At 44.1% G+C, this 13,074-nt stretch overlaps 1 long non-coding RNA gene across 1 annotated transcript; it reads left to right on the forward strand.

Annotated features, from left to right (window-relative positions):
* The first annotated feature begins 388 nt into the window (after positions 1-388).
* Positions 389-9,830, forward strand: LOC143769281 (uncharacterized). The gene is made up of 4 exons (XR_013214323.1): positions 389-526; positions 2,685-2,782; positions 9,522-9,676; positions 9,762-9,830. It is a non-coding gene; the product is annotated as an uncharacterized LOC143769281 (long non-coding RNA).
* The last annotated feature ends 3,244 nt before the right edge of the window (positions 9,831-13,074 follow it).

Below are 13,074 nucleotides of genomic sequence, written 5' to 3' on the forward strand. Positions count from 1 at the left end.
CGAGGGGCCCACAGCAACAGGGCCCAGCCACACGCACGGGGCCCACAAGAACAGGGCACAGATGCTGTACACATCATGCCTGCTACTGGTCCCCTGGCCCTGTTGCTGTGGGCCCCGTGCATGCGGCTGGGCCCCAGGCCCTGTTGCTGCGGGCTCCATTGTGGTGGCTGGGCCCTGTTGCTGTGGGCCCTGTACAAGCAGTTGGGCCCTGGTGTGGCTGGGCTCTGGGGCCCACAGCAACAGGCCTGTGGCCCATCTGCACATACGGGTCCCACAGAAACAAGGCCCAGTCGCAAGCACGGGGCCCAGGTCACAAACAGCAACAGGGCCTAGGTCACTGGCAGCCGCAGCACATGTGTGTGTGTTCTCAATAACAGTTTATTAAGCAGAAAATTTTCCTTTGTGTACAGGTCTGTCGCGGTAACTGATCATCCAGGAGGGGAGGGAGACAGTAGTGCTCGGAGCGACAGATGGAATATAGCAGCTATCAAAGTCACTCATCACCATTCAATTGTTGATTGACCAGGTAATATATTGTTGATTGAAGGGACATTGCGGCCCAAAAAAGAAATAAGCATACTTACCCTCAGTCTGGGGCAGCCCTTACAGCGCATGTCCCATCCTCCTCACTGCACCCGATGTTGATGATTGGCAGTCTGGTGGTGGGGGGAGGGGCTGCTCGCCAATAACACTTCCTGGTTGTCACTCCGGGTGACACGCCCGCCTCGATTCTTGGAGGCGGCATCTCAAGATGTTGCTTAACGTACCATCTCCATTGCCGAGAACAGAGACGGGCGTGTCACTCACTCCGGGTGACAACCAGGAAGTGCTGTTGGAGGGCAGCCCCTCCCCCCAGCTCTGGAGCACCATGCCCCCTCCCCAATCTCCTACCCCCCCCCCCCCAAACATGGAGTGTGGCCTGCTCCGTTGGTGCTGCATTCACAATGACACCACTTGGCCCTGCATGCAAACACGGAGATGGATGCACTTCATAGGTGGCAGGATCGGTGAGTATTTGGCCTCCCTTATATGCCAAACCCTACTGAGTACTGGGGTGATTGGGGAGGGGGTTCTGGAAGAGCTTGATTGATGGTTTAAGTTGCATGTATTCAAACACCATTTGGTTACAGATTTTTACACTAAGGGTTAGCCAAAAATGCATAATGTGCTGGAGGGCTCAGTAAGGGTCCTTTTGCACGGGCAGATAAATTGCCCAATATATGGGCGAGCAAACGAAAAGACCAATTGTCAAATGATAAAAACATTGCCATAACACATGCCAAGAAATTGCCCAAGTGACTGCTTGATCGTTCGGCCGCTGCTGATTTCTATGCACAAATGATAATTCGTATATATACACGCAGGCGATTAGCAGCTGTCAAACAACGATCTGGGGTCCGTGGCATATTGAGCAAATGACCAATTTAGGAGCAATTTCACATTCATCACTACAGCACATACACTTGTCGATTATCATTTGCATTAGCTCATTTGAGTGAGTTCTCGACCGAAAATCAGCTCGTGTAAAAGGGCCCTAAAAGTTTTCCCCCAGTGTTTACACAGGCTGCCCGTTGCCCTCTGTGTCATCTTCGAAGCAGACAGGACTCTGCTGAGCTACAGTGAAACTTAGGTCCCCTTTACACCAGACGAATGTGAAAAGATAATTGTCTGGGATTCAACATATCTGAGCGATTATCTGTTCGTGTAAATGAACAAACGATCGAACAAAAAATTGGTCGCTGGTCGGCGATCACCTCTGTCATGCAGAACCTTAAATCTCTGTTTGTCGTCCATCAATTGCCTTCAATCGTTTGTGTGTAAACACGCAAGCAATCACACACTCATAGGGCTCAATTCTGCATGACTCCTGCGCTGCAGGTAAAGTGAAAAAAACCACAAGTTTTTTTAATTTAATGTTTATTATATTTTTTTGTACGCTATACTTACCTTTTGGTGTCCTCTGCCGTCTCCCGAAGATCCGAAGAGGCAGCGGTGGCTCGGGAAATGCTCCCACCTCCTAGCCACTTCCTCTCCTCAGACTTCCTATGCAGACGTAAGAGGATTCCCATTGGCACGCGATTCAATCTTGACTCGCGCCCCGGTGCTTGCGCTCCCATCCTCTCAAAGTAGCATTTCCCGAGCCACCGCTGCCTGGTGCTATCGGCCGAGTAACTGCCCGAGCGAAACGGTTGCTCGGGCACTAACTTGGCCGATTTCTCAGCCAGTGTAAATGGCGATCAAACGAGCTTCCAGACAAATGGGCGGTTTTTTTTGATTGGCCAAACTATCGGCCCGTGTAATAGGGCCCTAACCCTCAATCTGTGACAAATCGATTCTGATTATATTTTTTGTGTAGGGCAGAGGTCCCCAACCACCAGTTCGTGGACCAAGGTAAGGCTCTATCTTACCTTGTCCTCACTTCAACAGCACATGTGCGGGCAGCGGCCTTATACCTGCTTCTTAGCGGGTCCACACTTCCGAAAGGAAAGGGGATTTGGGACCATTGTAATGTTGTGCAAACATAGGAATTTGTCTTCCGCCTTTAACCCATTCATGCAGCAAATCAACAGCAGTGACCAACACATCCCAGGCCATCTTCCCAGTCACTCTCTCACCCTGAGCAGTAGCCCCATAGCCAGTCTCACATACGCTGCAATTTATTTACCTATTTTTTTTACTTGCAGGCCACTGAATACTCCCAAAGCAACGAAGAGCCTGTCAGAGCCAATAAGAGGGCAGCTGAGATCGTTGGAGTCAAGAGAAGCTCTTGTGCATACTTTTGGTAAGCATGAATAAGACCTATATGAGAATAGTGCTGAGTGGAAGCATGTCCATTTTCTGCATACTCTGCACCTCCCCCCACATGACTATCAGATTGTTGTCAATTATGTAAAGTTATTTTTTTTGTTTTACAAATTTGTATATCATGGCATCCTATGGGCTTACCTTTGGGGAAAATTTGTATTCTGTATAGCCCATAGATTGGAATTACACAAATTTGTAAGAACAGCTTCACATACCTGAGAAGATGCTGAATTTGATGCTGCTGCAAGCTCTGAGCAGATGGCCCATCGTGGGTACCAGGAAATATGAATCTTTTGCACCTTTTTGGTGCAAAGTGCTATAGTGTACTGCTGGAGGGGGCACAGCACCCGGCTGCTTTAAAGGAATTGTCCAGGCTAAGTGTAAAAACCAGTGTTTGCTTATCTGCCATGCAGAGGACTCATCTTGGTATGTTGCTGAATAAAGCTGTTTGCGCAGAGATCTTATCAACTCCTCGGTTTTATGCTTTCATGACGATGGTTTTTAGCACTGAAAGGTGTACCTACATTCACCCCTCAAGCATCAGACTGTGTGTGACAGAGCGGAGATTGTGTGTACAGTGCAGCATTGGGTAGCCCTGATTTGATCTGTCTTTTCCCTCTTTGACATCCTCTAATTGCTAAATTAAAAAGAGGTTCCTGCATGAATAAAATCCAGGGGCTGTGCATTAGAAGAGGGGCTGGATCTCACCAGCCATAGCTTTATTCAGCAGCAAACCAAGATACACCCTCTGTACGACGATTAAGCCAACTATGATTTGTCTTTACACTTAGCCTGGACATTCCCCTTACAATGCCCTTTTGAAGAGCATGGCTTCTCTTCCTGGCTTAATGGTTACTGGCATTATTGTTAATGGTTACTGGCACCTGTGAGCTATGTGGATGTTGGAGCATGTTCTTGCTCCAGCAGTCACTTCCCGGTCTGTTGGGATGTTGTCGGATGGTGGCTGTCGCGCATGATGTCAGGTGTGGTGTGGCTGGCCAGCCAGCACAGCGGGACATCTCCTTATAAATAGGCAATAACCCTAGCAGCAATCTACCCTGTGGAATTGGTCTTGGAACTCGGTAATGTGTGGGTCTTGTGGGCTACCCCCTGCGTAGATTTTTTTTTTGTCTTTTGCTAGCACAATTTTTTTTACTCAGTCTGTATTTTGAGGTCTTGACTGCTTTATTATGCATTAAGAGGTACCCAAATGTGTGTTATATATATATATATATATATATATATATATATATATATATATATATATATATATATATATTAGGACTTTCTGATCATCATTATCCAGTTGTGGTACAAATTTTGGGTAACTTTGGGCCCCGAGAGCTAGGAACGCCTCTGTTTTTGGTCTTTTTCCTTAGTTTCTATATTTCGCTAGGTGAGGCACAGAATACTCTTAATTATGTAAAGTTGTTTTATTTTCATTTATAATTATTCTATGGGCTATTCGAAAAAGTTTTGCTGCAGAGCCTCAGCAGGCTTTTCTCTAGATAGCTCAAAGACTGCTTGTTTGTCAGAATTTGTGAAAAGAAACGTATATAATTCAGAACATTCTGTCTCTTACCTGTATAACTACACTATCATAGGTGCAGGAGATTCTCTGGAAAAATGTTATTTTCTCCATGCTTACCAAGCAGCAGGCTGTTTGCTCTGCGCTGGCTCACTGGTAAACGCATCCAAAATATTGGATGACCCCCAATGATTGAATGTGTGTTTCCGATACAATTTCCTCCTCCGTGCTATAGTGCATATGTGTATATATATATTTTAAACATTAGCATAATGCACTGTGCCATATTGATTATATGTGTTATACACCACTATGTATATCTGTAAATTTGGGATATTGAGTTGTTGCCTCCTTTGTGATATAATTTTTTGGTTTACCCAGTCATGTACCCCCCATGCCTACAGATCTATCTTTCTGTTAAAGCGGAACAACCACTACTTTTTGGGGTGGGTGAAGCCCTCCCACCAGGCTGCCACCCACCCCCGGGACATCCACTTTTGTGACGCCCCACATTGCAAAAACCCCGGAGTCCCTGGGTACTGACCTGCATCCGGCAGCCTCCTGCCCCTGTGCAGCTTCATGCCCGAGCTTCCTGTAAGCTCGGGCAGCTTCGGAACGGGGGTTATGCCGAGCGCGGCATCCCCTGCGTGTATGTCCATAGGAATCTAAATCTATATGCACTTATGTGTATAGGGATGCGAGGGATGCCGTGCTCGGCGTAACCTCCGTCCCGAAGCTGCCAGAGCTTACAGGAAGCTCGAGTCTGAAGTGGTGTAGTGGGGTCACAGGCGCAGGAGGCCGGCGAATGCAGGCGAGTACCCGGAGACCCCGGGTTTTTGTGTTGCGGGACATCCCAAAAGCAGATGTCCCGGGGGTGCGTGACAGCACGGTGGGAGTGCTCCACCCACCCCCAAAAATGGAGCTTGTTCCACTTTAAATGTAGAATTGTTGGGATATTTTCCAGCATGGGGTCTTATGCTGATCTCGGTAGCAGGAGGCTTCCATATGTAAATGCTTTCTCACACATCTGTTCAGAACAATGGATCTGAACAATGGAGAGTCATTAGTGTCATAAGCCCATTGTTAGCTTGGTATTCACTATCTTTGGTGCATCACAAAGTGTTGATGCAATGAGATACAAGTTTCATTCTGAACTCTTGCTACATCTGTATGTCATTTATCTGCCTAGCTTTGAGGAGGGTGTCCTGGGGCATTCCTAGGCTTCACGGTAGCTATTTCCTATCTGTGGAGGTGGTGTATGGCTCAGCAAATATGAGAATGGAGGAGCCACAACAATGTGCAACGAGGGGCATTGGATCAAGCGATGCAACTCTGTTCCCCATAGTACTGCTTGCACTTCGCCTTTATGGAGGAGCATGTGAGCAGCGCCGCGCAATGAATTGCGACAGGGCAGAGCCTGACACAGGATTTTAATTGACTGCCTCCTGGCAGCTCGGAGAGTGGTGATCCCGGCGATATGGGTAACAGTGCTTCCCAGCCAGCGAGTGGTGCAGGGCAGTATAAAAAAAAGATGTTCAGCTAGGGGTCCTGAATCTACCATCAGACCTAGACCATTCAGTGTATTTATGTTATGCCAGGGAGGAAACGTGAGCAATGCTTTTGCAGTTCAGTAGTGGTTATACTAAGTTGTTCTGCAGCTAGAAGGTCACACTGAGTTACACGGAACTAGAGGTAGTCTGCAAGAACCCCTTGATGGGAGATGTGATGTATTTCCAGGAGACATAGCAATTGATGCCCTACAGTCAGACAGACCAGATCAGGTGTTTAATCTAAAGTTAAGGTTTTACTGAATTTAGCTCTTCAGTTCAAGTGGTTTCCAGGTTATGAAGCTCTGCTGTGGAGGGGGATATAAGGTTGAATGTGCTTTGTTTCTACAGGAAAAAGCTTTACCATTATGTCAAGCTACAAGCATCTGAGCGGTGCTCAGAAGCGTAAAAAAAAGAGAGAGGAAAGCCAGAAACATGCCAAAATGCCCAAAATCAGTAGTTTCTTCAATGCCCCTTCTTCTGCAGAGAGCTCTGTTACTATTTCACATACAGAAGATTTAGAAGCAAGGGCTGAAAGTCTTTGCTCCTCAGAGAATTCAATACAGGAACTGGCGCAATCCAGAGATCATCCTGCAGCAAGTACAGTTGAGCAAATGGCACGTGTTACTGAAGCTAGCACGGAAGATATTTGTGAAAAACAGGCAGACCAGCCAGGCACTTCTGGATTGGCTAGCGAAGAATTCGTTATGCCATTTGATAGCAGTACGAGTCCTATCAACCTTGCTTGTGAAAAATACATAACAGACAGAGCAAATTTCCCAGTTACTATAACAGACTCGTCTGTTAAGATGTTTATAATTACGCATGGCCCTTGCAGACCACCAGGACCATTTCCTAGAGATAATGACGACAATAAAAGATGCTTTTCTGCGAAGTATTATGAGAAAATAACGAAAACAGGTCAAAAATTTCCAGTTTCTTGGCTTTGTTACTCGCCAAAATTAAATGCAGCATACTGTGAGCCATGCTGGCTGTTTGGTGATCGAAGAAAATTAGGATTTTCCCCAGCTTGGGCCAGAGGACTTAAAAACTGGAGAGGCTTATCGCACAAAATACAACGCCATGAATGTTCACAATCTCATCTAGAAGCTTGTGTAGTTTATGATCAGTGGCGAAGAAAGGGATCAATTGACCTGCAAACTGAAAATCAGTTAAGAAAACAACATAATTTCTGGAGGCAAATTTTAAAAAGAATAGTGAATGTTACCCTAACAATGGCCATGGCTAACATGCCATTTCGGGGTCACAGAGAAAAAATTGGCAAAATCAATAGTGGTAATTTCCTGGCAATTATAGAGTTACTAGCACTCTATGATCCCCTGCTTAAGGAACTGCTGGAACTGCCAGAGGGCACAGCAAAATACCTTAGTCCCAGAATTCAAAACGAATTAATAGAAATTTTGTCAACCAAAGTAAAATCTGAGATTTTATCTCAAGTGAATGAAGCTCACTTCTATTCGCTGATCATGGATACAACGCAAGATGTATCAAAAACTGATCAGATGAGCCAAGTAATTAGATACGTGTCTGTTGAAAGGAATGCAAATATGAGAGCCACGAAAGTTCGCATCCATGAAGCCTTTCTTGGATTTCAAGCCATTCATGACCAGCGTGCTGCTGGTATAGAGAAAGAGATCCTGGAATGCATTGACAGCAATGGCCTTTCCATTCATAAGTGCCGTGGTCAGGGCTATGATGGAGCTGCCACAATGAGTGGCATCTATTCTGGTGTGCAGGCCCGAATTTTAGAAAAAGAACACAATGCTATGTATGTTCACTGTGCAGCACATAATTTGAATCTTGTTCTTCAAGATGCTGTTTCAGAAATTACAGAAATTTCAAACTTTTCTGATATATTGCAACATGTCTATACATTTTTTGGGGAAAGCATACGACGTTGGGAGCTTTTGTCATCATTTACAAGCAGTTCATCGGTCACACTAAAAAAATTATGTCCCACACGCTGGTCTTCCCGTCATGAGTCGCTGCTTGCCCTAAGATTTCGTTTTTCTGATGTAATGATGGCATTGTCAAAAATCATCCTTATTTCATCCAAAAAAACTGAAATAAATGAGGCAATGGCTCTTAAAAAGAAAATGGATTCATTTCAGTTTGTTTTTTTGGTTGTCCTTCAGACAAAAGTATTACAGACTGTTAATGCACTGTCAACCATGCTGCAGGCAGAAAGCATGGATTTATCTAAGGCAACTAATTTAATAAAGAATGCAGCTGAAGAACTTTCACAATTCAGAAATCATTTTGATGAAGCGAAAGAGAGCGCTATCTTGTTGGCACGCAGCTGGGGCATCTCCCCAGCTTTTGAAAGTAAGCGATTATCAAAAGTTAAAAAGCATTTTGATGAACTGAGTACGGATGAGAGATTGCACATTCCGGAGGACCGATTTAAAGTCACCGTGTTCTATGAGTATTTAGACATCATTGTAGGTCAGCTGTCAAACCGATTTAATGGAATGAATCGGGTTGTGCAGTATTTTAGGATACTTCAGCCTGCAGATCTGGCATCTTCCTCAGATGAGGAATTATATGAGGCTGCATTACAGCTGCAGAAAAAGTACAACCAAGATCTTTCACCAGCATTTCCAGCCCAGCTTCTGAGTTTTAGATGTGCTCTAAAGAATGACATTCAAAAATTGACATCTGTCAAGGACCTTGCACATTTACTGTTAGTCGAAAATAGCCTGCTATCGTCAAATCTACCGGATGTGTGCATAGTCTTACTTTTATTCCTAACCTTGCCAGTAACGGTAGCATCAGCAGAAAGATCCTTCTCAAAATTAAAACAAATTAAAAACTATCTAAGAAGTACAATGTCTGAACACAGACTCTCTGGTCTTGCCATTCTAAGCATTGAAAATGCAAGAGCCAACCAACTTGACATAGATGGCATTGTTGACCAATTTGCTGAAGCAAAAGCACGTAGGCGCCAGTTCTAACCTTCCTAACGTTTGTTATACTCCGTGAGTATGCAAGTTGAAGTTGAAGTTTTATTTTTTTTTTATAGAGATGGGTGGATTTTCCATACTTATTTCCAGATTCCCCTGGAATGTAATTTTTTTCGTAAATGCCAGTTTTGTTAATGTTTTAATCTAGGATTTTAATTGGCTATCAAAACACCTCTTTTTACAATGAGACTTAATCTTCTCTTAAAAAAAAAATTCACCCATCTCTATTTCAGAGTTCTGGTTTCAAAGTTCCATTTGTTGCATCTGCATGAATGCATCAGTTCTTTATGTTGTTTAAAAACGTTTTCTAAGCCTTTTGCAGACCTGTATACAGCTGTATCATACACCATTCACATGTCTTTGCAGGTGTTGTAAGGGGTTAGAAGCTACTTTGCCCTGTCCATATTTTGCAGAGGGCAAGTGGCAACTATTTCCTTTACAGTAGTTAACTGACAATTTTATTGGCCATTTTAATACTGAAAATATATCTACGCGTCAGTCACTAAAATGTATTTTGCTATATCTGTTTAAATATATACCATTATGGTATATTCTAGTTTAAAAAACAAGCACGTTATGGTGAATGGCAGCTGTATGCACACATGGTAAAAGGCATTCAAAGTCTCACTCAACTAATTTGTGTTATTTACATTATAGGTTGCCACATCTCAATATTTGCGGAATGTTTGGCCACAGTTTTGGTTTTGAGTTCAAGTTTCAGAAGTTTAGAATGTTTCCAAGTTTTTCTGTTATTTTCAAGTTTGGGAGTTTTTGCTGGGAACACCACCATTCTCTGTTGTTCAAAGTTCCAGGTAATGTTTATCATACTAAAGTGAATAAATGTTTAGGATCACACTGTATTGGGGATGGCAAATAATAATAGTTTCACTTTTTTAGGTTGAATTCATTTTATCTATTACTGCAATGCAATGCTGCTTTCTCCTGCAATGCTGCTTTCTGGTAAGTCTATTTTTTATTGCCTTCGCCATATAAATTAGTAATTGGGGGGTGTGGCTGTGGAGGGGGTGTGGCTGTGGAGGGGGCGTGGCTTAACATGCAAATTTTTGGCGCGCTACGCGCGCCACCTATTCCCCTCCCTTCTTCGGGGGGGGGGGGGGGCCCTTTGCTCAATTTTGCTATGGGGCCCTGTGAAATCTATGTACGCCCCTGCTTAAGGACATCATTTTCTCTTAGTTCTCATATTACCCACCTGAGCTCTCCTTTTCTACATCTTTTGCCAGCTCTTACCCCTTTAATCTTACTCTATCGGGGTTCTTCAGGGCTCAGTTCTAGGCCCCCTCCTCTTCTCTCTATACACTGCCCCTATTTGACTAACCATTAGCAGATTTAATTTACAGTATCATCTCTATGCTGATGACACCCAATTGTACACATCTTCTCCTGACATTATCCCAAACTTAATGCAAAATTCTAGGGATTGACTGTAACCTCATGTCCTCACTCTATCTGAAAATGAATCTTTCTAAAACTGAACTTTTTGTGTTTCCTCCCTCTAGTCTAGTAACTGACTTCTTCCCGATATTGCAGTTGCCTTGGGTGGTTCAACGATAACTCCCAAGTAGCTCGCTTGCTGTCTTGGGGTCGTATTTGACACACAACTTTCCTTTATTCCCTACATCCAATCACTCACTCATCCTGCATCTTAGAAACATCTCCAGTATCCAACCTTTTCTCACATTTGGAACTTCAAAGTGCACCTTATGATATGGTATTTTTCCATTGTTTACCACACTTGATGATGTAGTGTTAAAGGGGTGGTCCAAAGGCTGTCATTTTGCTCCTAACTCCCTGTTTGATACTATAATATAAGCAATTTTCTAATATACCTGCTTTAAAAATACCCTACTGTTACCTAACTACAATTAACCCCTTAATCCCATCTGACGTACTATCCCGTCGAGGTGGGGTGGGCCTTAATTCCCACCGACGGGATAGTACGTCATAGCGATCGGCCGCGCTCACGGGGGGAGCGCGGCCGACTGTCAGCTGCCTATCGCAGCTGACATCCGGCACTATGTGCCAGGAGCGGTCACGGACCGCCCCCGGCACATTAACCCCCGGCACACCGCGATCAAACATGATCGCGGTGTGCCGGCGGTACAGGGAAGCGTCACGCAGGGAGGGGGCTCCCTGCGGGCTTCCCTGAGACGATCGGTACAAGGTGATGTACTCACCTTGTACCGAGCGTCTTCTCCCTGCAGGGCCCGGATCCAAAATGGCCACGGGGCTGCATCCGGGTCCTGCAGGGAGGAATTCCGGGTCAGGAGCAGGCTGCAGATGAAAGCTGCAGCCTGCTCCGATGAAAGTATGATCGCCGATTTGACAGAGTGCTGTGCACACTGTCAAATCGGCGATCTGTGATGTCCCCCCCTGGGACAAAGTAAAAAAGTTTAAAAAAAAATTTCCCCATGTGTAAAAAAAAAAAAAAAATTCCTAAATAAAGGAAAAAAAAAAAAATATTATTCCCATAAATACATTTCTTTATCTAAAAAAAAAAAACAAAAACAATAAAAGTACACATATTTAGTATTGCCGCGTCCGTAACGACCTAACCTATAAAACTGCCCCACTAGTTAACCCCTTCAGTGAACACCGTAGGGAAAAAAAAAAAAAAACGAGCCAAAAAACAACGCTTTATTATCATACCGCCAAACAAAAAGTGGAATAACACGCGATCAAAAAGACGGATATAAATAACCATGGTACCGCTGAAAACGTCATCTTGTCCCGCAAAATATGAGCCGCCACAAAGCATCATAAGCAAAAAAATAAAAAAGTTATAGTCCTGAGAATAAAGCGATACCAAAATAATTATTTTTTCTATAAAATAGTTTTTATCGTATAAAAGCGCCAAAACATAAAAAAATGATATAAATGAGATATCGCTGTAATCGTACTAACCCGACGAATAAAACTGCTTTATCAATTTTACCAAACGCGGAACGGTATAAACACCTCCCGCAAAAGAAATTCATGAATAGCTGGTTTTTGATCACTCTGCCTCACAAAAATCGGAATAAAAAGCGATCAAAAAATGTCACGTGTCCGAAAATGTTACCAATAAAAAGGTCAACTCGTCCCGCAAAAAACAAGATCTCACATGACTCTGTGGACTCAAATATGGAAAAATTACAGCTCTCAAAATGTGGTAACGCAAAAAATATTTTTTGCAATGAAAAGCGTCTTTCAGTGTGTGACGGCTGCCAATCATAAAAATCCGCTAAAAAACCCGCTATAAAAGTAAATCAAATCCCCCTTCATCACCCCCTTAGTTAGGGAAAAATAAAAAAATAAAAAAAATGTATTTATTTCCATTTTCCCATTAGGGTTAGGGCTAGAGTTAGGGCTAGAGTTAGGACTAGAGTTAGGGCTAGGGTTAGGGTTAGGGTTAAGGCAAGGGTTAGGGCTAGGGTTAGGGTTAGGGTTGGGGCTAGGGTTAGGGCTAGGGTTAGGGTTGGGGCTAGGGTTAGGGCTAGGGTTGGGGCTAGGGTTGGGGCTAGGGTTAGGGCTAGGGTTAGGGCTAGTGTTACGGCTAGTGTTAGGGCTAGTGATAGGGCTAGTGTTATTGCTAGGGTTGGGGCTACAGTTAGGGTTGGGGCTAAAGATAGGGTTAGGGTTTGGATGACATTTACGGTTGGGAATAGGGTTGGGTGTGTCTGGGTTAGAGGAGTGGTTAGGGTTACGGTTGGGATTAGGGTAAGGGGTGTGTTTGGATTAGGGTTTCAGTTATAATTGGGGGGTTTCCACTGTTTAGGCACATCAGGGGCTCTCCAAATAGGACATGGCATCCGATCTGAATTCCAGCCAATTCTGCGTTGAAAAAGGAAAACAGTGCTCCTTCCCTTCAGAGCTCTCCCGTGTGCCCAAACAGGGGTTTACCCCAACATATGGGGTATCAGCGTACTCAGGACAAATTAGACATCATCTTTTTGGGTCCAATTTCTCCTGCTACCCTTGGGAAAATACAAAACTGGGGGCCAAAAAATAAGTTTTGTGGGAAAAAAAAGATTTTTTATTTTCACGGCTCTGCGTTGTAAACTGTAGTGAAACACTTGGGGGTTCAAAGTTCTCACAACACATCTAGATAAGTTCCTTGGGGGGTCTAGTTTCCAATATGGGGTCACTTGTGGGGGGTTTGTACTGTTTGGGTACATCAGGGGCTCTGCAAATGCAACGTGACGCCTGCAGA

This window comes from Ranitomeya variabilis, chromosome 4, assembly GCF_051348905.1.
Source record: "Ranitomeya variabilis isolate aRanVar5 chromosome 4, aRanVar5.hap1, whole genome shotgun sequence".
NCBI classification, from domain to species: domain Eukaryota; kingdom Metazoa; phylum Chordata; class Amphibia; order Anura; family Dendrobatidae; genus Ranitomeya; species Ranitomeya variabilis.